This window comes from Dromiciops gliroides, chromosome X (assembly GCF_019393635.1).
Source record: "Dromiciops gliroides isolate mDroGli1 chromosome X, mDroGli1.pri, whole genome shotgun sequence".
In the NCBI taxonomy this organism is placed as follows: Eukaryota; Metazoa; Chordata; class Mammalia; order Microbiotheria; family Microbiotheriidae; genus Dromiciops; species Dromiciops gliroides.
The window spans coordinates 22,067,672-22,094,395 of record NC_057867.1 but is presented as its reverse complement, the minus strand read 5'-3'; positions in this window follow the sequence as shown (position 1 = coordinate 22,094,395).

The window sequence follows — 26,724 nt, the reverse complement described above, 5'->3', positions numbered from 1 at the left end:
TCTTTGCAGGGCAATGGGGGTTAAGTGACTTGCCCAGGGTCACACAGCCAGTAAGTGTCAAGTGTCTGAGGCCGGATTTGAACTCAGGTACTCCTGAATCCAGGGCCGGTGCTTATCCACTGCGCCACCCAGCCGCCCCCGGGATTGAAATTTTAAACTACCTTGGCGAATTCGACACCAGCCCTTTACCAATTCACTGCGAATGGTTTTCAGATTGGGAAAAGGAAATGAAATGGCATTTGTGGCCTTACCTTTCTTCTAACAAACCAAAGCAGATGTCAGAAGAATGAAGTTTTCTGGGAAGTGATCTGCTTGGACCCAGGTTTTATAGAGCATCTGTCTATTTTCTTTGATGATGATACAGGATACCTTTTTGTCCATGGTGAGGACAGATGACCGTGTGAGCCTGATGGCATCTGACCATGGTCCACACAATGTTTTTGAAGAATGACAAGGTGGTAACTCTGCTACATTTTTCAGTTATGTCTCACCCTTTGTGACCCCACTTGGGGTTTTGTTGACAAAGATACTGAAGTGGTTTGCCATTTCCTCCTCCAGTTACTTGACAGTTGAGGAAGTGAGGGAAAGAGGACAAAGTGACTTACTTGTTGTCACACAGCTAATAAGTATCTGAGGCCAGATTTCAAGTCAATAAGATGAGTCTTCATGAATGCAGGCTCAGTGCTCTATCCACTGTGCCACCTCACTGCACTTCATTGTAGTACCATGTCCCCATGGGGTCCCCCTGATGAGCATGTGGGTATTGCTAGATTAGGTGCTTTATGAACAGGAGATATGGCAGAGCTGTTCAGTGTCTTTAGTGCTGAAGTGACTTTTTTTTATATCTGTTGATAACTCATCTAAGCTAAGGTCTTGTGTAAATCCTTTAAAACTCGTTTTGGCAAAAGGTAAAACTGGGACACGGACTTCTCAGAAAAGAGAGAGAGCGGGGAATGGGGGGGAGGGAGGAAGGGAGAGATATAGACAGGTATTCTGGCAAAGATTCCAATTCACGCTAATAAGTACCCATTGAATGTTTATGAGTGAAATTGGATACTTTTTTGGAAATGACTTCTTTTGACATTTAAAAAACAAACTTACCACTCATCCTTCCAGTTTTAGAACATTGACAGGGATGAGATTACACTAGTGAGAAGAGAGTATAAGAGGCAGCAGAAGCTAGTGGGCTCTAAGCTGGAGATTGAAGTCTAGGATCCTGTGGACCCATTTGGTGACTTGATCTGAAAAGTCTGCGAAGGGGGGATTGAGGCAGCAGATAGGAAACGCACAAGAGAGACTTGCTTGAAGGAGACGCTTTGTTCAGGATGGAGGCCATTGTCCAATGGCAAGAAGAGTGGGATGTGGAAAGAGAGGAGTCAGATGGGAGACCAGCTCAACTTCTGCTACAAAGGCCACATCTGGAGTCTCCTTCAATATCTTATTTTTGTACACTGCAGGGTTATTTTTTTTACACTATTCCTGGGCTTCCTGATTTGACACTGGCCATGTCCTGGCCAAAACTGTCTAGTAATTTAACAAATATCCTTCATAGAAAAGACCAGCCATTTTTCTTGTCCATACTTCCTTTAAGTTTTGTCCTGGTCATTGGGCTACATGAACACTTTACCTTGTGCATGGCCTCTGGGCTTGGTTGATTGCCCGTTTCATTGGTGAGTCTCTCACATGGCTGCCTTTCCCTCACACAAGTAAAAGAGCATGGTCAGTTGTATTCCCAGTTTCACAGGGCAGGTGTGACCGGGAAGACAGTCTTTGGGCTGACCCTCAACCCTCCACCACTTACCATCTGTATTTATTGAGGTGACTGAGTAATCTGAGGCCTCTGTGCTCTAGACAAGTTTCTGAGAGTACAAATTTCAGGAAGATAAGATGTTAATGGAGAGATTTTCCTTCTCTGGGAGTCCCCCACGGTGTTCACAAGTCCAGTACCTATGCCTGCAGTGCTTTGATCAAGAAGCCTTCTTAGCCTCCAGGAGCTCTTGGCTACCTGCCTGGGCCACCTCAGGTGCTCTGGGTTCCCCGGCTGATGCTCCTTATGGATAGGGCAGCATCTTGGAGTCTGGGAGGACTCCCCACCCTCTGCCTCAACTGCCCTTCATTAGAGGGGGAGTTGTAAAGGAGAAATTGCTCCCCCTTTCATGCGAGGGGAAGTTGTCCAGAAGAAATTGGTCTCCCCCTCCCCTACCCTGATTTCCTACATCCTACTCATGGTCAGGGGCAGACAAGTGTGCATACCTGGCTGCCCCTGTGCCCCTCCCAGTTCCTGGACTGATTTTGTCTCCTCATGCCTGGAGTAAGAAGGCAGAGACCTTCGTCTGCCCCAGACCCCACCCCCACCCCTGCCCGTTCCTCCTCTACTCTGGGGGTTGTCAGGAATTCAATTCCAGTCAGGGGTTGGTGGTGTGCTGCTGCTGCTCCCTTATAGGGAACCCTGGATTCCCTGTCTGCTTCCCTGGCTTTCCCCTCCCGGGGCACACCCCAGACAACCCCAAGCTGAGCTCAGCTGCAGCAACTCCTCTACAAAGCCACAGCAGCCTGCCCTCAGGAACCTGAGACCCTGCACAGCTCCTACTTATTAATGCCTTTCATCAGTGTGGCCGTGGAAAAACACATTTCTCAACAAACAGTTCCTTTAGGAAGAAAAAGTATGCAAGCAGCTCACATCACAGGACAAATAGCCCCCTTCTCAGTTAAACAAACATGGGAACACTTTGGCAGAAAAGCACCTTCCTTTCAGCAAAAGAAAATGGTATAGACATATGACTGAGCAGTTGAACCAGATTTTAACAGGAGCCATAGGAACCCTTCAAATGAGCATTCTGAAAAGGACATTTTTTCATGCAGGTCACTTTTTTTCATGCATGCCATGATATTGTAATAGTTGCACTGAACTCATATGCCTCCAAGAGGGCCAGAATTATAGGCAGGGCCGTGACACAACATCAGGTCCACTCTGGGGGAAGTTTTTAAGCAATCTATAAACTGTAAATCACTATATAAAATCATATGATTCTTAGGGATTTGAGTTGGGGTGGGGGCACATGGGGAAAAGTTGCAGACTCAAAACCTAGGCCTGGTGTCAGGATGAAACATTCTAACAATGAGAGCTGCTTTAATGTGAGATGGGCTCCCTGAAGTGATGCTTTGACCCTACTTGCTGTTCTTCAATGCAAGGCTGCATGACCACATCTCAGGTATTTTATAGTGGGAATTCCTTTTAGGGGGTGGGTTGAACGTGATGGATTCTCATGTCCCTCCCACTTCTCCCACTGTGTGATTCTTTGGTAAAGAGGGTTCTGGAACTACCAATGTCACTTAGCACCCATTTGCCCAAGGACAACTCCCTTCTCTCTCTGAGCCAGTTTCCCCATCTGCCCTGGCTGGTTGTCTAAAAATGTTAATGGTGGAGGCAGTAAGGTCCACAGGCATTCTACTACCCTTATGCACAGCACAGGTGAAGTGTTGCTACAGGGCATTGTTAATACCACTCTCCCATGCCCATTCCTCTTGTGGATACTTGGGTTCGCTCAGAGCTGCTAGGGGCTCAGTGTCATAGTCAGGATACCACTCCTTATGGCATCATGCAGAGGAGTCAGACTGTTGTCCAACCCACTTGCCCGGCTCTCCCTCACACTATCCTCTGTCAGCCTTTCCCAGCCATCTTCCTATCTGCTGGAATAGTTTTCCCTTGGCCCATGGAACCTTCTTGTAAAACTGACCTTAGCCACCATAAATTCTCAGTTCCTTCTGAAGATATCACCTGCTTTGGTGATTTTACCATCATCTGCTGGTTTGCAGTTTTACTGTCTTGTCCTGCAGACTTCATTATTCTCTTCTTCAGCAGTGTTCTATTGCTATACTTTGCTCCAGGCTCCATCAGAGGAAGAGACAGTTCGTAGAAGAAAAATAATTCTGATTGTTTACATGTGCATCTGTTTGTGTGTGTAATTTTGAGTTTTTCACTCTGCACAGGCTTTGATGCAAAGTATGGGTAAGGTTTGTTATTCAAGAGATGTTTTGAGAGCTCCCGTGAGGGGACAGGGGCTCCCTGGCTCAGACCTTGGCAACCCCCCTCCCTGACTCCACAAACTTTCTCAAGAAGAGACCAGCCAATACAAGATAAGGGCCTCCAGAGACCCTCTGCCTCAGCCTGCCCAGGTAAGAAGGCCAATGCTCCAGACCTGTTTTTTTCCATGAAGACTTCCTGAGGTATCATAGATTAACAGATAGAGGGAGTGAGTGAGCATTTCTTAGGTGCTTACTATGTGTCAAGCACTGTGCTAAGCATAGGCATGGAGTTTATCCCACAGGAGGGGGTGAGCAAGGCAGCAATCAAGGAGAGAGAATAGAAGGATATGAAAGAGAATCCAGGTAGGTGTGAGGTGAATCACTGCTTGGGACATGAGAAGCCATCACAGCCAACCTCATTTTTTACAGACTTGGAAAAGGAGACCAGTGACTTTCTCAGGGACACATAGTTAACAAGTATGTGAAAGAGGGTTACACTCAAGTAGTCCTGACTCCATTCTGAATGTTGTATCCACTGCATAGCTGGGCTAGCTACCTCTTCATTCTCCATCACCTTCCATATCCTATCAGTTATTAAATCCTAGTATTCCAGTCCCTTATTTCTGGAGTGTGTGCCCCCTTGTCACTCCCAGTACCACCAGTATTCCTTCCAGATATTCTCTCTAGCATCCCTTTTTTCACTTATCTTCAATCTCTCTTTATCTATGGGCTGCTTCCCACATGGTTACAAACATGACCATGTCTCCCCATCCCCTTTTTTTTTTGGTGAGGCAATTGGGATTAAGTGACTTGCCCAGGGTCACACAGCTAGTAAGTGTTAATTATCTAAGGCTGAATTTGAACTCAGGTCCTCCTGACTCCAGGGCTGGTGCCTTATCCACTGTGCCACCTAGATGCCCCTCCCCATCCTCTTGACCCACTCCTCCCCACTGACTCTTGTCCTCCCCTCCCTTTTGTTGCTAAACTCTCCTGGTTTTCCTTTTACTTCTCTGACCACTCCTTCTCCTTTGCTGCATTTCCATCCAGGATACATCAGTTCACTGTGGGTGTCCTCCATAACTCCATCTAATACTCTGCCTCTTCTCCCTCTGTACTTGGTGATCTCAGTTCCCCTCTGTGTGGTTGTCTTCTCTATATCATGATTCTCCCCTCTAGTTATTCTGTCCTAACCTCTTTACTGACCTCCAGGCTCAGACCTCCAACTGCCTATTGCACATCTTGAATTGGATGTCCCATAGAAACCTCCAACTGAACATGTCCCCATGTGAACTCATCTTCTTCCCCCTGAAGTCTCCCTTCTTCTGACTTTTCTGATTTCTGTTGAGGGCACCACCATCCTCCCAATCATTCAGGCACACACCACTTGGATGATATCCTTGACTCCACACTCTTCCTTCCTTCCTTCCTTCCTTCCTTCCTTCCTTCCTTCCTTCCTTCCTTCCTTCCTTCCTTCCTTCCTTCCTTCCTTCCTTCCTTCCTTCCTTCCTTCCTTCCTTCCTTCCTTCCTTCCTTCCTTCCTTTCTTTCTTTCTTTCTTTCTTTCTTTCTTTCTTTCTTTCTTTCTTTCTTTCTTTCTTTCTTTCTTTCTTTCTTTTTGGTTATGCAATTGGGGTTAAGTGACTTGCCCAACGTCACACAGCCAGTAAGTGTCAAGTGTCTGAGGCCAAATTTGAACTCAGGTCCTCCTGACTCCAGGGCCAGTGCTCTATTCACTGCACCATCTAGCTGCCCCTCCACACTCTTTCTTATCCCCCCATACATAATCTGTTACCAGGGTCTCTTGATTCTGCATTTGTCACATCTCTTGCCTACATCTCTTCTTCTCTGTCTCTGTCATTACCTGAGTGCTAGCTCTCATCACATTAGGTGTGCACTACTAAATTGGTCTTCCCAGGGGTCTCCTGACCAGGCCCTCCCCACTTCATTCAGCTTTCAAGATGGTATTCCTAAAACACAGGTGGTACCCAAGCTCATTCCTCCTATCACTAAACTCCAGTATTTCCCTTTCACCTATATGATCTCATTTTTTCTAGCTTCAAAGTGCCTCATTGCCAGTCTCTCCTCCACCTTTACAGTTTTTGTGCTTTCTTACATTGCCTTTCTTATACTTTAAAAATTTTTTTTTAAAAAAATTATTTTTTGTTGAGGCAACTGGGTCTACACGACTTGCCCAGGGTCACACAGCTAGTAATTTTTAAGTGTCTGAGGCCAGATTTGAACTCAGGTCCTCCTGAATCTAGGGCTGGTGCTCTATCCACTGCATTATCTAGCTGCCCCACTTCTTATACTTTTTTATCCAGGTGCTCTAGCCCCCTTGCTGTCCTTCACACAAAGTGTTCTGACTCTGGGCAGTTTCACTGGCTGCCCAAGTCACTGCCCAGCCTGCACTCCATTTTCCTCTTCAGACTCAGTGGAGTAGGCTTTAGCTATCTGCACATCATATAGGCTATTCGTTTGTGACCATGGCATTCAGATTCATCTCGAAGTCACCATATAGAATGTACTCTCCCCATGTCTCTGCTTCTCAAAAACTACCTTCAAGGCTTTCAGTTCAATTGACATCTTCAGGAAAGCCTTCCCTGGACCTCCTTAGATGTCTATGTTCTCTAATGCCTCAGTGTTCCTTTCATATATTGATCTGGATACTATGTGTATGATCCCCTTGGTAGAATGTAATGGAACTACCTTGGGGGCAGGAATCCTATCTGCAGCACCTGAAACAATGTCCTGAGGAAACTTCATGTTTATTGGAATGAAATAACTTGAGGCTTGACCAGTGCCTAAGAAAGTCCTGTCCTCAGTAGAACTCAGTGCACAAATAGTAATGCAGTGTTTGATTTTTACCAAATATGCAATAAATACCTGCTCAATTCTAAGTTACTTCTCATTTGTGATTTCTTACCAGGGACCCATTCTGGAAAGATTCCCAGACCAGCCAATCTTCATTCCCGTGTGGCTTCTGGTTTCCAGACCTCCACACCATACCTCAGGTGCAGGCTCACCCTGAAAAATCCCTCAGCACCTTGAACTCACCCTGGCCAACCTGCACTCTACTCTTTACACCTGAATTGCATACACCTAAAGTGGTAGCAGTTGCAGGTTGGCTATTAGTATGTTCATGGTCTCTGGGGTAATTCTGTACCCTGCTACTTTCTGGAGCAGTTCTGGGCAGGAGAAGAATTGTATTAGGATTGGGTGCCTCTGCTATGGAAGAACACCCACAGGCTTCTTCACTGGAAACATCACACCTGATGGTCAAAGCTGATCAGAAAGTCTTTCTACCACCAGTGGACAGTCTCCTTTGCAAACGCTTTGCTGAGAGATGCTTGTATCTGCTCTCTCCACCTGCTCATTAAAAAGTCCTCCTCGATCTCCTTTGGAGAATAGGTGGTTGCTAATAGTTCCCAGTCAAGATTGTCCCCCTCCATTCTCTGGGCCTATTTTCTAAAGGGGAAAGCTGCCTAGTTTATCAATAACTGGGTATGGGTCAGTTTTCCATGGACCACCTAACTGGGGAGTCCTTTGAATGCCAAGGTTTCTGAACAGAACTCTACCTCTTGGTTAAAAGATTTGACACTCAACTCCAGCATCATCATGACTTTTATATTTGTCACAGCTTTTCTGAGATGAAGCCTTGGCTTGCTGGTATGTGCCTCTCACTTGCCTCACCTATAAAATGCACCCAGTGTTAGTACTGACCTCATCTCTTTGATCTAAGCTACAAGTCAATTAGTATGCATGCTTCTCCCTCAAACTTGAACAGTCACAGTCTAATGCCTACAGATTGATTCATACCAGAATTACATGCATGTGCTAGAAATTACACATGTTGACTTGACTGGACGTTTTGTTTACGTTTCACACCTGTGATCCCATGGACTCATGGAAGGTCTTAAAGGAATGACTGGTTAGAGAGGGAACTGGGGTAACTGATATACACCATATAAGTTTCTCAGTGCCTGAAAGAGAAGAGGAGGAAAGACAGAGAAAGAGACAGAGATACAATTGGAGAGACAGGGAGATAATGAGAGGTTCACAGATAGAAATAGAAAGAGGAGGAGGGAAGGAAGGAAGGAAGGAGGTAGAGGGGGAAGGAGAAAAGGAAGCAGGGAGAGGTAGAGACAGATATACAGAGAGATGGAATATAACAGTGGTGTACAAATGGTGAACATGGTTCAGAATTTGGAAATGGAGAAGCTGGATTGGAATTCAAGCCCTACTACTGAGGAGAATGACTACAGTTCTAACCTTGCTTACCATCTGATTTTGTAATACTCTTAGGGTTATTTTTGTGTTGTTGTTGTTTTATTTTACTAGCCCTGCACACATGGGAAAATATTTTTTCACAATATCTAGAATTCTATTTTTTCCCAAATTAGGTGAAAAACAATTTTTTAAAATTTTATTTTACATATAAGGTATTTTATTTTTTCTGTTACATGTAAAGATAGTTCTCAACTTTTGTTTATACAAGTTTTACTATTTCAGATTTTTCTCCCTCCCTCCCCTCCCTCACCCCTCCCCTAGACAGCAGGTAATCTGATATAGGTTATATCTATATATCTATATATCCATATCCATATAGATATATATATACACATAATAACATTAATCCTATTTCTGCATTAGTCCTGTTATAAGAGAAAAAATCAGAGCAATGATGAAAAACCTCAAAATAGAAAAAAAAAACAACAGCACCAAAACTAAAAGAAATAGTATGGTTCATTCAGCATCTATACTCCACATTTCTTTTTTTTTTCTTGGATTTGGAGATCCTCTTCTATCATGAGTTCCCTGGAACTCTTCTGTACCATTGCATTGGTGAGAAGAATATAGTCCATCACAGTAGATCAACACTCAATGTTGATGATACTGTGTACAATGTTCTTCTGGTTCTGCTCATCTCACTCACCATCGGCTCACACAAGACCCTCCAGGTTTCTCTGAACTCCTCCTGCTCATCATTCCTTACAGCACAATAGTATTCCATTGTATTCATATACCACAACTTGTCCAGCCATTCCCCAATTGATGGGCAACTCCTCAACTTCCAATTCCTTGCTACCACGTAAAGAGCAGCTATAAATATTTTGGTACATGTGGGTCCCTTTCCCCTTTCCATGATTTCTTTGGGAAAAAGACCTAAAAGTGGTATTGCTGGGTCAAAGGGTATGCATAGCTTTATCGCCCTTTGGGCATAATTCCAAATTGCTCTCCAGAATGGTTGGATCAGCTCACAGCTCCACCAACAATGAATTAGTGTTCCAATTTGCCCACAGCTTCTCCAACATTTATTATCTTCCTTTTTTGTCATTTTAGCCAATCTGATAGGTGTCAGGTGGTACCTCAGAGTTGTTTTAATTTGCATCTCTCTAATCATTAGAGATTTAGAGCATTTTTTCATATGGGAATAGATAGCTTTGGTTTCTTCATCAGAAAACTGCCTGTTCATATCCTTTGACCATTTCTCAATTGGGGAATGACTTGAGTTCTTATAAATTTGATTTAGTTCCCTATATATTTTAGAGATGAGACCTTTATCAGAAGTACTGGCCTCAAAAATTGTTTCCCAGCTTTCTGTCTCCCTTCTAATTTTGGATGCATTGCTTCTGTTTATACAATTTTTTTTTAATTTACTATAATCAAAATCATCCATTTTGCATTTTATAATATACTCTATCTCTTGTTTGGTCATAAACTGTTTTCCTTTCCAAAGATCTGATAGGTAGACCATTCCTTTCTCTCCTAATTTACCTATGGTATCACCTCTTATGTCTAAATCATGTATCCATTTTGACCTTATTTTAGTATAAGGTGTCAGATGTTGGTCTATGCCTAATTTCTGCCATACTATCTTCCAGTTTTCCCAGCAGTTTTTGTCAAATACTGAGTTCCTATCCCAGAAGCTGGAGTCTTTGGGTTTATCAAACATTACATTACTAGTGTCATTGACTACTGCATTTCCTGAGCCTAGCCTATTCCATTGATCTACCACTCTATTTTTTAGCCAGTACCAGATAGCTTTGATGACTGCTGTTTATAGTAAAGCTCCAGATTTGGTACCACTAACCCACCTTCCTGTGAATTCTTTTTCATTATTTACCTGGATATTCTTGATTTTTTGTTTTTCCAGATGAATTTTGTTATTATTTTTTCTAGCTCTATAAAACAATTTTTAGGTAGTTTGATTGGTATGGCACTGAATAAGTAAATTAATTTAGGCAGTATTGTCATTTTTACTATATTAGATCTGCCTATCCATGAGCAAATGATATCTTTCCAATTATTTAGATCTGATTTGATTTGTGTGAAGAGTGTTTGGTAGTTGTGTTCATAGAGTTCCTGGGTTTGTCTTGGCAAGTAGACTCCCAAGTATTTTATATCATCTACTGTTACTTTAAATGGAATTTCCCTTTCTATCTCTTGCTGCTGGAATTTGTTGGCCATGTATAGAAATGCTGATGATTTATGTGGATTTATTTTATATCCTGCTACTTTGCTAAAGTTGTTAATTGTTTCAAGTAATTTTTGAGTTGATTCTCTAGGATTCTTTAAGTATACCATCATATCATCTGCAAAGAGTGATAGTTTTTTTTCCTCCTTGCCTATTCTAATTCCTTTAATTCCTTTCTCTTCTCTGATTGCTAAAGCTAAGATTTCTAGTACAATATTAAATAATAGGGGTGATAATGGACATCCCTGTTTCACCCCTGATCTTATTGGGAAGGCCTCTAATTTATCTCCATTGCATATAATACTTGCTGATGGATTTAGGTAGATACTGTTTATTATTCTAAGGAAAGCTCCTAAACTCTCTAGTGTTTTTATTAGGAATGGGTGTTGTACTTTGTCAAAAGCTTTCTCTGCATCTATTGAGATAATCATATGATTTTGGTTGGTTTTCTTATTGATGTGGTTGATTATGTTAATAGTTTTCCTAATATTGAACCAGGCCCTGCATTCCTGGTATAAATCCCACCTGGTCATAGTGTATTATCCTGGTGATCACTTGCTGTAATCTCCTTGCTAATATCTTATTTAAGATTTTAGCATCAATATTCATTAGGGAAATTGGTCTATAATTTTCTTTCTCTGTTTTTGCTCTTCCTGGTTTTGGTATCACCACCATATTTGTGTCATAAAACGAATTTGGTAGAACTCCTTCTTCACCTATTTTTCCAAATAATTTGTATAATATTGGAATTAATTGTTCTTTAAATGTTTGGTAAAATTCACCCGTAAACCCATCTGGCCCTGGGGATTTTTTCTTAGGGAGTTCATTAATGGCTTTTTCAATTTCTTTTTCTTATATGGGTTTATTTAAGGATTTTATTTCTTCTTCAGTTAACCTGGGCAGTTTGTATTTTTGTAAATATCCATCCATTTCATTTAGATTGTCAAATTTATTGGCATACAGTTGGGCAAAATAATTCCTAATTATTGATTTAATTTCCACTTCATTGGTGGTAACATCACCCTTTTCATTTTTGATACTGGTAATTTGGTTTTCTTCTTTTTTTAATCAAATTAACCAATTTTTATCTATTTTATTGGTTTTTTCATAAAACCATCTCTTAGTTTTATTGATTAATTCTATAGATTTTTTGCTTTCAATCTTATTAATTTCTCCTTTAGTTTTCAGGATCTCTAATTTAGTGTCTAATTGGGGATTTCTAATTTGTTCTTTATCTAGCTTTTTAAGTTGCATGTCCAATTCATTCATCTCCTCTTTCTCTTTTTTATTCATGTAAGCATTTAGAGCTATAAATTTTCCCCTAAGCACTGCTTTGGCTGCATCCCATACATTTTGGTATGTTGTCCCATTATTGTCATTCTCTTGGATATAGTTATTGATTGTTTCTATGATTTCTTGTTTTGCCCATCCATTTTTTTAGAATGAAATTATTTAGTTTCCAATTGATTTTCATTCTACTTTTCCCTGGCTCTTTCTTACATGTAATTTTTATTGCATCATGAGCTGAGAAGGATGCATTTACTGTTTCTGTCTTTCTACATTTGACTATGATGTTTTTGTGCCCTAATACATGGTCAATTTTTGAAAATGTGCCATGTACTGCTGAGAAAAAGGTATATTCCTTCCTATCCCCATTCAATTTTCTCCAGACATCTATCATGTCTAACTTTTCTAGTAATCTATTCACCTCTTTCACTTCTTTCTTATTTATTTTTTGGCTAGATTTATCTAATTCTGAGAGGGGGAGATTCAGATCCCCCACTAGTATAGTATTACTGTCTAATTCCTCTTGTAACTCATTTAACTTCTCCTCTAAGAACTTGGATGCTATACCACTTGGCGCATACATATTTAATATTGATATTACTTCATTATCTATAGTACCTTTAAGCAAGATGTAATTTCCTTCCTTAGCTCTTTTAAGGAGATCTATTTTTGCCTGCGCTTTGTCTGAGATAAGGATTGCTACCCCTGCTTTTTTTACTTTAGCTGAGGCATAATATATTCTGCTCCAGCCTTTTACCTTTACTCTGTGTGTATCTCTCTGCTTCAGATGTGTTTCTTGTAAACAGCATATTGTAGGATTCTGGTTTTTAATCCACTCTGCAATTTGCTTCCGTTTTATAGCAGAGTTCATCCCATTCACATTCACAGTTATTATTATTGACTGTCTATTCCCCTCCATTCTATTTACCCCCTTTGTACTTTCCCCCCCTTCTTTCACTGTATTCCTCCTCACCGACATTTTACTTCTTACCCCTGCCTCCCCCATCTGCCCTCCCTTTTTATCACCCCCTCTCTTTTCTTTACCCTTTTCTCCCTTGCTTTTGTCCTCCCTTCTCCCAGTCCCCCCATTTCCCTTCCCCTTTTGCTTCCCTAAAGAATGAGTTAAGTTTCTTTATCCCAATGAACGTATATGTTATTCCCTCTTTGAATCAAATCTAATGAGAATACGGTTGAAACAATGTTTCCCCCTCCTTTCTTTCCCTCTATTGTAATAGGGTTTTTTTTCACCTCTTCATATGATATAATTCCACCTCCCCTTTCCTCTCCTCCCCATAGACTCCCTTTTTAACCCCTTAATTCTTTTTCGTATCATCACATCAAAGACAATTTATATTTATACCCTCTATGTAAAGTCCTTCCCTCTGCCCAAATACATTTACAGTTCTTAAGACTTATGAGTATTATCTTCCTGTGTAGTGATATAAACAGTTTAACCTAATAGGGTAACCTTTTTTTTCCCCCCTCTGTTTACCTTTTTAAACTTCTCTTGAGTCTTGTGTGTTGAGATCGAATTTTCTATTCAGTTCTGGTCTTTTCACCAGGAAAGATTGAAAGTCCCCAATGTCATTAAATGTCCATCTTTTCCCCTGAAAGAAAATGAACATTTTTGCTGGGTAATAGATTCTTGGCTGCAATCCAAGTTCATTTGCCTTCCAGAATATCATATTCCAAGCCTTGTGGTCCTTTAATGTTGAAGCTGCCAGGTCCTGAGCAATCCTGACTGTGGCTCCATGATATTTAAATTGCTTCTTTGTGGCTGCTTGGAGTATTTTCTCCTTCACCTGATAATTCTGGAATTTGGCTACAATATTCCTTGGAGTTTTCCTTTTGGGGTCTCTTTCAGGAGGTGATCGGTGGATTCTTTCAATGATGATTTTATCCTCTGATTCCATGATACCAGGGCAGTTCTCCTTAATAATTTCCTGGAATATGGTGTCTAGATTCTTTTTCTGGTCATGGCTTTCAGGCAGTCCAATGATTCTCAAATTGTCTCTCCTCGATCTGTTTTCCAGATCAGTTGTCTTTCCAATGAGGTATTTCACATTTTCTTCTATTTTTTCATTTTTTGATTCTGCTTGACTGATTCCTGGTGTCTCATGGATTCCTTATCTTCCAACTGTCCCATTTTAATTTTTAAGGCATTGTTTTCTTCAGTGAGATTATGCACCTTTTTTTCCACTTGGCCAAGTGAATATTTTAAGGCAGTGTTTTCTTCAATGAGATTATGCGCCTTTTTTTCCATTTGGCCAGATGAATTTTTTAAGGTATTGTTTTCTTCAGTGAGATTATGCACCTTTTTTTTTACATTTGGCCAAGTGAATTTTTTAAGACAGTCTTTTCTTCAGTGTGATTATTCACCTTTTTTCCCATTTGGCCAAGTGAATTTTTTAAGGCAGTCTTTTCTTCAGTGAAATTGTGTGCTTCCTTTTCCAAGCTGCTGATTCTTTTTTCATAGTTTTCTTGTTTTGCTTTCATTTCTCTCCCCATTTTTTCTTCTACCTCTCTCAATTGATTTTTAAAATCCTTTTTGAGCTCTTCCAGGAAGGCTTTTTGTTCTTGAGACCAATTCACCTTCCCTCATGAGGCTTCAGATGTAGGCAATTTGAGGCTATTGTCCTCATCTGAGTTTGTGTTGGCTTCTTCCCTATTGATACGGAAGCTCTCAATGGAGAGGGCTCTTTTTTGCTTCTTACTCATTATTGCAGCTTATTTATTTATTTTTTAAGTTGAGGTCTGCTCTGGGGGCACCAGGGTCCCTGTTTGGGGCTTCTTGTGCAAGGGTATAGGTGCTGTGTGACCGGCTTTTTATTCTGAGGCCTTTATGGTGTGTGGAGATCCCCCACCCTGCACTTCCTGTCTGATTGCGCTCAGTCAGCCAGGCACCCGATCTCGGTGTCTGATCCTGCCTGACCTGTTCGTGGCCCTCCCGGCCGGTGCAGGTAGGTTTTTCCACTGTCCTTCTTGGCCACCAGATTTTTGAATCAGGTTCCAGGGGCCTCAGTTGTTCGGCTGTGGCCCACAGCTCCTGCTGACTTGCCCCGACCCCCTCGGCGCTGGGTTGCTGCCCTGCGCTGGGCCTCCCTTTTGCCGGAGTCAGACTGACCTTTTCCTGAAGTCTTCTAAATTATCTCTGGTTGGAGGACTGTGTCTCTCTGTCTCTTTGCAGGTTCTGTAGTTTCAGAATCCGTCCAGAGGCTTGATTTAATGTTCTTTTTGAGGGAACAGAAGGAGAGCTCAGGCAGCTTGCTGCTTCCTCTCTTCCATCTTGGCTCTGCCTATGAAAAACAATTTTTAACATCAGTTTTTAAAACTTTGTCTTCCAGGGGGCAAGATGGCACAGTGGATAGTGTACCAGCCCTAGATTCAAGATAACCTAAATTCAAATATGGCCTCAGACACTTGACACTTACTAATTTGTGACCCTGGGTAAGTCACTTAACCCTCATTGCCCTGCAAAAACAAAATAAAACCAAACCAACCAAACAAAAAAAACCCTTTGTGTTCCAATTTCTCTTCCTCCCTCCCTCCCCAATGCCCTAGGAAGGTATGCAATTCAATGTGAGTTATACATATATAGTCATGCCAAACACTTTCACCTTAGGTTGTGAAAGAAAAGAAAAAGGAACAAAAAAATGCTTCAATCTGAATTCAGACACCATCAGTTCTTTTTTTGGATATGGACTGCATTTTTCATAATTCTTCAAAAATATAAGAAGTAGACATAAGGGCTCTGGGGCAGCTGCTTGTAAAACAATCACCATTAGTGGGTATGACCTGGATGAAAATTGAGTAAAGGAGATAGAGAGGGAGGGGTCACCTAGGTAGGTGGAGAACCAGGAGAGAGAATTTTCAGGAAAACTAGGAAGGAAGAGAATATCAAAAGGAAGAAGGGGACAGACAGTGTCAGTGGGTCGCCTAATATATGGCATTATACTGTATTTCCCCATCGTATTTCTAGGTCACGTCTTCTGTTGCCCCCATTTTGGGCATTTGTGCATGTCCATCTCTGGTCATCAACTTGATTTGTCTGTCTTCTGAGAGATTTCTCTGGTGAATTATGGATTCTCTAGTTCCATTCTGCTTCCTAGGGTGCATCTGCGACTTGCTATGCTACTGGGCTTGGCTGACATGTGTAGCATGCTTTTTCCCTCCCTCCTCTCTCTATTGTTACTTCAAGACCCTTTTGATGTATGTGCAAGACTTCAGTTAAATATAAGAAACCTTTGTTAATAAGGTCAGTGTCTTATGGAGACTATTTCTATCCTGTGAAGACTTGGGTAAGAATTAGATATTGTTCCTGATACTGTATCTCTGACAAGGGGCCAACCAGATTTTGCTTGAAGTGTTCCTCATAGTGGGGACAGCTAGCTGGCTCAGTGGGGAGAGTCCCAGGCCTGTGTTCAAATAGGACCTCAGACACTCATTGGCTAGGTGATCCTGGGCAAATCACTTAACCTCCATTTACCTCCACTCCTTCATTTGTGAAATGGGGAAAATGAGAGTAACTGTCTCCCAGGTTGTTGGGAGGATCAAATGAGGCAATAATTGTAAAGTGCGTAGCATAGTGTCTGTCACATAGTAAGTGTACTCTGTCTCTATCTGTATGTCTTTCTTTCTGTCTCTCTGTTACCTATTTACAAGATTCACCATCTCCCAACTCTGGACATTTAAAATGTTTTTGTTGATATTTTCTGTATCTATCATAGTCATTCCCATATATTCCTCCCCTTCCTCCAGAGCCTTCCCACATGACATACGGTATTTTTAATAGAGAAAAAACTCTGCACAACTGATGGATACATTGAGAAAGTGAGAAACGTGCAGAACATAACACTTCTTGATCTTCTACCTCCACAGACAGAAAGATTTGAGTTGTTTTCTCATCTCTTCATTTGCATCCTGTTTGATCTTTATAGTTTTGTTACATGTACTTTTGATCGGGGGGGGGGGGGCTGTGTGGTTTTTTTCACTTATGTTGTATATTGCACTGAGCAGTGCCTTAAATCAAAAAAGTCAGATCTTGAAGAAGCATGAGAATTTTTGTTTTGGTGAGGCAGTTGGGGTTAAGTGACTTGCCTAGGGTCATACAACTACTCAATTATCTGAGGCCATATTTGAACTCAAGTACTCCTGAATCCAGGGCTGGTGTTTTATCCCCTGTGCCACCTAGCTGCCCTAATGAGAAATTTATCGACCAAACTGGAAGGGGCCTTTAAAATATGGACTATTAGCCCTGGAAATGAACCAAGCACATAGAATGTGGAATATCAGACCTGGGAGGGACATTAGAGTATCAAGTTAGTGGATGTAGACCATCGAATTTAAGAACCAGAAACATCCTGAGAGGGGAAAGGTTTGGAGAATAAGCATTTTTATAATATCCCTTATATTCCAAGCACTGTGATAGGCACTTTCCAGATACTATCTCTTCAGACATTCACAACAACCCTGCAAGGTATGTGCTGTTATTATCCCATTTTACAGTTGAGGAAACTGAGGCCAACAGAAGGGCAGAGACTTGCTCAGGGTCACACAGCTAGTAAGTGCCTGAGCCCAGATTAGAACTCAGGTCTTCCTGACTCCAGGCCCAGAACTCCATCCATTGATCCACCTGTCTGCAGAGCGTGGACTGTTCAAAGTGTAAGAGAATGGAGAGAATCCAACATAGAGTTGAAGATGCCTTACAGTATAGAATATAAAAGCTGACAAAACTCTTAGAGTTAATCTATGACAAAATACTCATGTTCTTGATAGGAAAACTGAGGCCCAAAGAAGAATATGACTTGCTTAGTAACCACTGCCCAAATTATATATGTACAGTCACATTAAGCATATTTCTGCATTAGTCTTGTTGCTAAAGAAGAATCAGAACAAAAGGGAAAAACCTTAGAAAAGAAAAAAATGTAGAAATAGTATGGTTCAATCTGAATTCAGATTCCACAGTTGTTTATTTTGTTGTTTTTGTTTTTGTTTTGTTTTTCTGGATGTGGAAAGCATTTTGTATCATGAGTCCTTTGTAATTTTCTTGGATCACTGTATTGGTGAGATCACAGTTCATCATAGTTCCATGTTACTGTCAATGTGTTCAATGTTCTACTGGTTCTTCTCATTTTGCTCAGCATCAGATATAATTGAAGATGATCTACTGGTTGGTAGGCTTTGAATCAATGCCCTACCAGTGACTATTGGGAAAATTGAGGCTGAGGGAGGTGAAGAGGTTGTTTTTGACATCAGAAACAGGGTCCAATTAGTAAAACTCACTGGGCCTTCAGTGGCTTTAGAACTTAAGCAGTCCCAGTGCTTTTTTTGGAAAGTAAGGCATAGGGTGTTGAAGGGACCTGTGTAAATTTACTTTACAGGTCCAAAACCAAATCTCACTAGGCATTTAGCATCCTTTGTATCCAAAACTTTTAAAATAAAATTTAAAAATCATCCTAAAGCATAATAGAACTAGAGGGGAAACTGAGTCCGAGTCCTGAGAAGGGCCTATTGTGAGTTCATCTAGATGGTTCTATGCTTAGAGTTGATACTCTGGTAGGAAGTATTGGGATAAATGAGGTGTGTGAAGAAACTGATGTGACATCATCACCAAAAGGTTCCAAGTAGTAAAACTGACTATGATTTCAGTGGCTTTAGTATCTAAGCCACTCACCTGTTTATTTAGGGAAACAGGCTTAGTTATTTGAAGGGACTTGGATGAATTCACTAGACAGGTCTAATACTAAATGTGAGATGGCCTGTAGTGTTCTTTTCATCAAAATCCTTGGAGAGACTGATGTGGGCTCCTGGGCAAAGTATGGTTTGCATGAGATGTGTTGCATGAGGCCCACTGGGCTGGCCAGCCCTAAAAGTGGCCCGGCAATGGCTTCTCCGTGTCATGGGCCCTGGGTACCATTTGGGGCTCTGTCTCTTGCAGGGGCTTTCCTCCTTAGGGCACAAAGTTTTCTACTGCCTCAGGAGCAGGACTGGCCCTCTGTGGTCCTGAGTGACCAAGTCTAGTGTTAGTCAAAGGGCCCTAGGTTTCTCTTTGCTGTGCCAAGGCAGGTTGTCAGTTGATATTGATTTAGAGGATGCAAGGGGGGTCAGGCAGGGTCAGGAGGAAGATCAGGGCCCAGGCTGTTGAGGGCTTGGGGGTGTTATGCGCATGGGAGGAGCCCATGCAGAAGGCAGGAGCAGAAAGCGCCAGCCCCCCTGTGCACGTGGGTGTGCAGGGATTTCGTATGTGTGGCTGAATCACAGCGGGGGGGAGGGGTGGGCTGAGGTGGCCAAGTTCTCTCAGTCGGGAAAGGAGCAGGACGGGGTACAGGTGTGGTCAGATTGGGAGGAGCAGCCGAGCCCTTGAGGGAAATGGAGGCTGAAGGGAGAGGCAGCTGTCCCCTCCATGAGCACCCCAGCAGCATCCGCCTCAGGGCAGCATGAGGGGGCTGTGAGGCAGCCAGTGCAGAGGGGGCCTGGGCTGAGGAGGAGGGGGAGGGGAGGGGAGAGGGGCAGGGAAATCAGAAGGACCCTATGGAGGGAAATACAGGGGCCAAGTGTGGGGAAAAGCTGAGGGAAGGAGGAGCCAGGGGACTTGGCAGAGGGAGGGCCCCAGGCAGGGAGGGGCAGCAGCTGAGGCCCATCCCCAGGAGGCAAGCCTGGATGCCAGGGCCCACGGGGGGAGGGGCAGGGGGTGCTGGGCTCCCCCTCAGTCCGCAGACTCCCCACAGCGAGGCCCCGCGTCTTGGCAGCTGTTCCCTATGCCCAATGGCCAGTCTGGTACCGTTCTGAGGACCCTAGGGAGGCCCCCAAGGGCCCCTTCCTTAGGGAAAGAAGTTTGCCCCCTCCCCGGAAGCAGTGGGGGTTGGGAGAGGGAACAGACTTTCTCTCCTAAGCAGATTTTGGAAAACCTCCTGCTGGGACAGGGAAAGGACATCGAGCCCATTTTCTCAGAGCCTTTCCCAAAGGAACCCGGTTCCTGGTCCTGCTCCCAGTGGGTGCTAGCACAGCATGGTCCCTGACCTTGTCTGCCCAGAAGCCCAGACAGAAAATCACCTTAGGAACTCAGGCTTGCAAAGGAAGGTTCCGGGCTCCTTCAGACCGGAAGCACTAGATCTCCCAGGAGGTCCTTTCCCTGCTCTGCAGAAATTAAAAAGAGCCCGACAGGTTGGCTCTGGTCAAGAGAGAAAAAAATAAACTCCCCAACTCTCACCTCCTTGGATTCTGACAGATGTTCACCATAGGCAGTAGAGACAGGTCCAAAAATTAAGCAAATGCAGAATGCCTGATTGAGAGTCCAGGTGGTAACCTTAAAATCCACATCCAATTGACATAGGTGAACATTCTTGGTGCATCTTTAAGGGCTCCTTTCATGCCTTCTTCCTTTGTCCAATGGTGGCTGCAGCAGGAGTGAGTGGAGTGCCCGCAGCAACAGTAGAAATGAAGGATCTAAGCCATGTTCTGAGAATTCAGTCACCCAGGGGGTAGATTTCTGGCCTGAGGTTCAAAGAGCACAGGTAAGATTCGGGAAGCTGAGAAGTTTATGGAGCATTTCAGTCATTACGAAAAAGTCCCCTTCAGGTAGGTACAACCTTACAGTAGTCCCACTGATGGAAGACTTTTGGGAGACCCAGCCAAGAAGCAGTGCTCTGGAGGAGGCCACATTGCATTCTTCCATAGGCTTGCAAACATGTTGAAGGACTTTGATGAGATCAGGGTTTGCATTGTCCTCTTCCTTCTGATCTTATTCTCGACAACAGACTGCCTTTTCAGCAGTAAGCTACCAGAGAACACTGGGGAAAAATGTTGAGGGAGGTGGTGAGACCAAACAGGATACCAGTCACATGTTACAAGTGGTAAAACTGACTGTCCCTTCATTGGCTTGAGAATAGAAGGAACTCCAATGCTTGAGCAAAGTTGCCAAGGATCAAGGACTGTAAGGGACCTCAAAGAAGGTACATCTCAGTTTATGACAAGGTCTTCAGTGGCCACAGAATCCAAGACCTTTAAAGAATAAAAGAAAATGTAAATCATACAAAAATCAAATTCAAGTCTATTAAAAACTGAGACTGAGCAAATAGAAGTGGTTATTGTGAAAATATCTAAAGCTGTCTAAGCTTATGATCCCTATAAGTGAATACAAGGGATACTGAACCTGAGAGAAATGTACAAATCCATGTGACAAGACTGTGAGCATGCTAGTTTTTGAAATGACTCTGCCTTCATTGGCTATGCATTATAAACATGTTGACTGTCTCTTTAGGGAAACTGAGGATTAGTGATTAGTAGTAATCTCATTGATTGCTCAAAGCTGGTCCAACACAGAATCTGACAGGTCCTTCAGGGGCCACAGAATCTGAGACCTTTAAAGAATAAATTAGAATTTAAAATATACAAATATTAAATTGATGTAGGTGTAAAACTGATACAGAAAAAGGAAGTTCCTTGTTTAAAAATTTCAAAGCTGTCTAGGATTAGAGTATAGCCCCTATTAGTGAATATCAGGGAAACTTAGGCTGAGGGAAATGAAGCCATCCATGTGATATAAGAACAAGGATCCTAATAATGAACTGACTGAGTTTTCATTGGCCATATATTGGAAAGATGTCCACTGATTGTTTAGGGAAACTGAAGATTAGAGATTTAAAGGTGCTTTGTGAATTCTCAAAGCAGGTAACAGTTCCAATATGACAATGCCTTCAGTGGCTATAGACCCCAAGATTTTTACATGTAGTATCATATTTAAATCATATATTAACCTAATTGTGCTAGATGGAGCACTGCAATCTAAGCAACCTGAGTGCCTATTGTGAAAATATTGAAAGCTTTCTAAGCATATGGTCCCTTTAGTGAATATGAGGGAAACTGAACCTGAGAGAAATGTTTAAAAATTCATGTGACACAACTGTGAGCATTCCAGTTTTTGAATGAACTCTGCCTTCATTGGCTATGTATTATAAATATCTTCACTGCTTCTTCAGAGAAACCAATGATTACTGATTGGAAGGGACCTCATTGAGTGCTCAAAGCTGGTCCAAAACAAAAACTGACAGGTCCTACATGCGCCACAGAATCCAAGACTTTTAAGGAATAAAATAAAATTCAAATCATACAAATATCAATTTGAAGTATATTAAAAACAGAGACTGAGGAAATAGAAGTGACTATTGTGAAAATATAAACATTGTCTAGGATTAAAGTATAGCCCCTATTAGTGAATATCAGGGAAACTGAGACTGAGGGAAATGAAAACATCCATTTGATATGAGAACAAGGAACCTAATAATGAACTGACTGAGTTTTCATTGCCCGTATATTGGAAACATGTCCCCTGCTTCTTTAGAAAAACTGAAGATTAGAGATTTTTTTGTTGTTGTTTTTATTTTGTGGGGCAATGAGGGTTAAGTGACTTGCCCAGGGTCACACAGCTAGTTAGTGTCAAGTGTCTGAGGTTGGATTTGAACTCAAGTCCTCCTGAATCCACTGTGCCACCTAGCTTCCCCCAAGATTAGAGATTTAAAGGTGCTTTGTGAATTTTCAAAGCAGGTAATAGTTCCAATATGACAATGCCTTCATTGGCCATAGAACCCAAGATTTTTGCATGTAGTATAAATTATAAATCATATATTAACCTAATTGTACTAGATGGAAAACTGAGATCTAAGCAACCTGAGTGCCTATTGTGGAAATATGGACAGCTTTCTAAAGCTTATGGTCACTTTAGTGAATATGAGGGAAACTGAACCTGAGCAAAATGTAAACATCCATTTGACAGGACTGTGAGCATCCTAGTTTTTGAAATGACTGTACCATCCTTGGCTATGTATTATAAACATGTTCACTGCTTCTTTAGGGAACCTTAGGATTAGTGATTGGAAGGGACTTCATGCTCATAGATGGTACAACACAGAATCCGACAGGTCCTTCAGGGGGCACAGAATCCAAAACCTTTACAAAATAAAATTTAATTTGAATCATACAGATTTCAAATTGAAGTAAATTGAAAACTGAAACTAAGGGAAAAGAAGTGCCTAGTGTGAAAATGTCAAAGCTGTCTAGGATTAGATTATAGACCCTATCAGTGAATATCAGGCAAATTGAGGCTGAGGGAAATGAAAACATCCATGTGACATGAGAACAAGGAACCTAATAATGAACTGACTGAGTTTTCATTGGCCATATGCCAGAAATATTTCTACTGTCTTTTTAGGGAAACTGAAGATTAGTGATATAAAGGTCCTTTGTGAATTCTCAAAGTAGGTAACAGTTCCACTATGAAAATGACTTCAGTAGCTACAGAACCCAAGATTTTTACATGTATTATGTGAAAAACTGAGATTGAAGCAACCTGAGTGTCTATTTTGAAAATATCTTAAGCTTTCTAAGCTTATGGTCCCTTTAGTGAATACCAGGTAAACTGAACTTGAGTGACTTGTAAAGATCCTTTTAACATGACTTTGAGCATCCTAGTTTTTGAGATGTCTTTACTCCCACAGTGCTTTTTCTGGATGTGGAGAGCTTTTTCTATCATGAGTCTTTTGGAATTATTTGGGATCTTTGAAAGAAAAGCTGATTTTATCAGGGTTGGTCATCACCCAATGTTGCTCTTATTGTGTATAATGTTCTCTTGTTTCTGCTCACTTCATTCAGCATCAGTTCATATAAGGCAGACAATCTTAGTTTCGAAGGAAATTTATAAAAGAAATATCAAAAGTTTAACTGATAATTGAGTACTCTGGAATTTGACAGGAAGGCTAATATTTAACAGGTGTGTAGGACTAGTAAAAACATTAAACATGTAACATCGGCATGGGAAACAAGACAGGGATGTCAATTGTATATTTTCCTTTGTGATCTCAAAGGCTCTCATGATGGAAAAGGTTCTCCAAAGCCAGAAAAAACAAACAAACAAACAAACAAAAAACTGTGGAATATGGATGCGGATTGAATATTACTATATCTTTTGTTTTTGGTGCCGTTGTTTTTCTTTTTTGAGATTTTTCCTTTTTGCTCCAATTCTTCTCTTATAACATGGCTAATGCAGAAATATAATGTTATTGTACATATATAACTTATATCAGATTACCTGCTGTCTTGGGGAGGGGGACAATGGAGGGGAGGGAGGGAGAAAAATTTGAAATTAGAAATCTTCTAAAAACAAATGTTGAAAATTATCTCTACATGTACCTGAAAAATAACAAAATACTTTTATAATTGAAATAATAATAATAATTTCAATGCAATATTCCTTATGTCCACACGATGGCACAAAAATGCTGAATTGTGCAATATCGACTTTGACCACCGGATGGCACCAACGACCATCCTATAATATTTCTATTAACCACCAGATGGACTGTCATATTCTTTTTTTTTTAAAAAATATTTTTATTATTTATTTATTTTTTTTTAGTGAGGCAATTGGGGTTAAGTGACTTGCCCAGGGTCACACAGCTAGTAAGTGTTAAGTGTCTGAGGTCAGATTTGAACTCAGGTACTCCTGACTCCAGGGCCGGTGCTCTATCCACTGCGCCACCTAGCTGCCCCTGTGTTATATTCTTTAATGGTCCTAAATTGGCCCCCAAATCATTTATTAAAAGCCTACTTTGTGCTGCACTCTGCTCTGGGGGCTAGGATTCCAAAGATCCAAACCAAATAGTCCCTGCCCTCAGAGAAAAGTATACCCTTTCATTAAAGATCACATCTGTGTAATACCAAACTCAGTGTACATAGCCCTTCAGAGGGGAAGACAAGGCTTACCATTATTTTCTAAACGTGACATGTCCACAGGGATGGCAGGATGAATTTATTTTCAGACATTTTAAATGCATGCATTCGTTCCATTGATTTTTTTTTTCTTTTGTAAAATGGCTCTCTCTATATTTTTGCTATTCAGTCATGTCAGACACTTTGTGACCCAATTTGGGGTTTTCTTGGCAGAGATACTGGAGCGGTTGGCCATTTCTTTATCCAGCTCATTTTACAGATGATGAAACTGAGGCAAACAGGGGGAAGTGACTCACTTGGGTCATACAGCTAGTATGAATCTAGTCTTAGGCTAGATTAGAACTCAGATCTTGTTGACCCTGGGCGAGAGCTCTATTTACTGAACCACCTAACTGTCCTGATCTATGGACAGTAAAGCAGTATAGAAATGTAAATCATCTCTTGGTCAAGGCTCTTGGAGTGAACAGGAGCGGCCCAAAGGGATCAGATCTCAAGGGGGCCCTTCTGTCCAGCAGCACTGACTGGTAACTTCTTTGCCACTTTATCAACCTTGCCCTTCTTGTCCAGTAAGCTCTTCAGCCTCAGAGTCATCATTGTAAAGTCAGAATGATCCTAGCATTCCCTACTTATCAGGGCTTTGGTAAGGGAAGCCCTAAATCCTTCTCAGAGTTCTACAGAAACATGAGGTGTTCTCTCATTATGATTGTCTCAAGGGATTTCTGTCCTGGGAATAGGAGAGAAAGGAAACTAAGAGGAAGCTTTAGCAACGACCAGGAATGGAGGAAAGTGAGTACACCAGATATGGCAAATATGTAACAATAGGCATGAAGGGAGACTGAGCCTGGAGTCTTAGCAGGCAAAGAGAGGTTGCAGAGGCAAAATCTAGGCCTAGTGTCAAGAAGAAGCATTCTAACAATGAGAGCTGACTTAATGTGAGATGGGCTCCCTCAAGTGATGTTTTGACCCTCCTTGCTGTTCTTCAGTCTGAGGCTGCATGACCACATCTCAGTTATGTTATAGTGGGAATTCCTTTTAGGGGGTGGGTTGAACATGATGGCTTCTCATGTCCCTCCCAATTCTTCCACTGTGTGATTCTTTAGTAAAGAGTGTTCTTGAACTGCCTCTGTCTCTTAGCACCCATGTGCCCAACAACAATTCCATTCTCACTCTGAGCCACTTTACCCATCTGCCCTGGCTGGTTGTATAAAAATGTTAATGCTGGTGGCAGTAAGGTCCACAGACTTCCTACTACCCATATGCCCAGAACAGGTGAAGTGTTGTTGCCACAGGGCATTCTTGACACCACTCTCCCATGCCCACTCCTCATGTGGATACTTGGGTTCTCTCAAAGCTTCTAAGGGATCAGTGACATGGCCAGGATACCACTCCTTATGGAGTCATGCAGAGGAGTCAGACTGTTGTCCAACCTACTGGCCCTGCTCTCCCTCACACTATCCTCTGTCAGCCTTTCCCAGCCATCTTCCTATCTCCTGGACTAGTTTTCCCTTGGCCCATGGAAACTTCTTGTACAACCTACCCTAGCCACCATAAATTCTCAGTTCCTTCTGAAAATATAACCTGCTTTGGTGATTTTACCATCATCTGCTGATTTGATATCCTGAAGACCTCATTATTTTCAGCTATAGCACTTTTCCATCATTATGCTTTTCTCCAGGCTCCATCAGAGGAAGAGACAATTTGTAGAAGAAGAAGAATTCTGATTGTTCACATATGCATCTATTTGAGGGTGTAATTTGAGGTTTCCCTCTGTATAGGCCCTGATGCAAAGTGGGTTAAAGTTCTCATCCAAGCAATAGCTTGAGAGCTCCTCTGAGGGGACAGGGGCTCCCTGGCTCAGACCTTGGCAGCCCAACTCCCTGGCTCCACAAACTTCTTGAATAAGCGATCAGCCAGTACAAGAAGAGGGCCCCCAGAGAAGCTCTGCCTCAGCCTGTCCAGGTAAGGAGGCCAATGCTCCAGAGATGTTTTTTCCCTGATGACGTGCTGAGGTGTCATAGATCCAAAGGTAGACGGAGCAAGTGAGCATTTGTTAGGTCCTTACTATGTGCCAAGCACTGGGATAAACAGAGGCATGGAGTTTATCCCACAGGAGGGGGTGGGCAAGGCACCAATCAAGGAGAGGCAATAGAAGAATATGAGAGAGAATCCAGGTAGGTGTGAGGTGAATCACTGCTTGGGTCATGAGAGGCCATC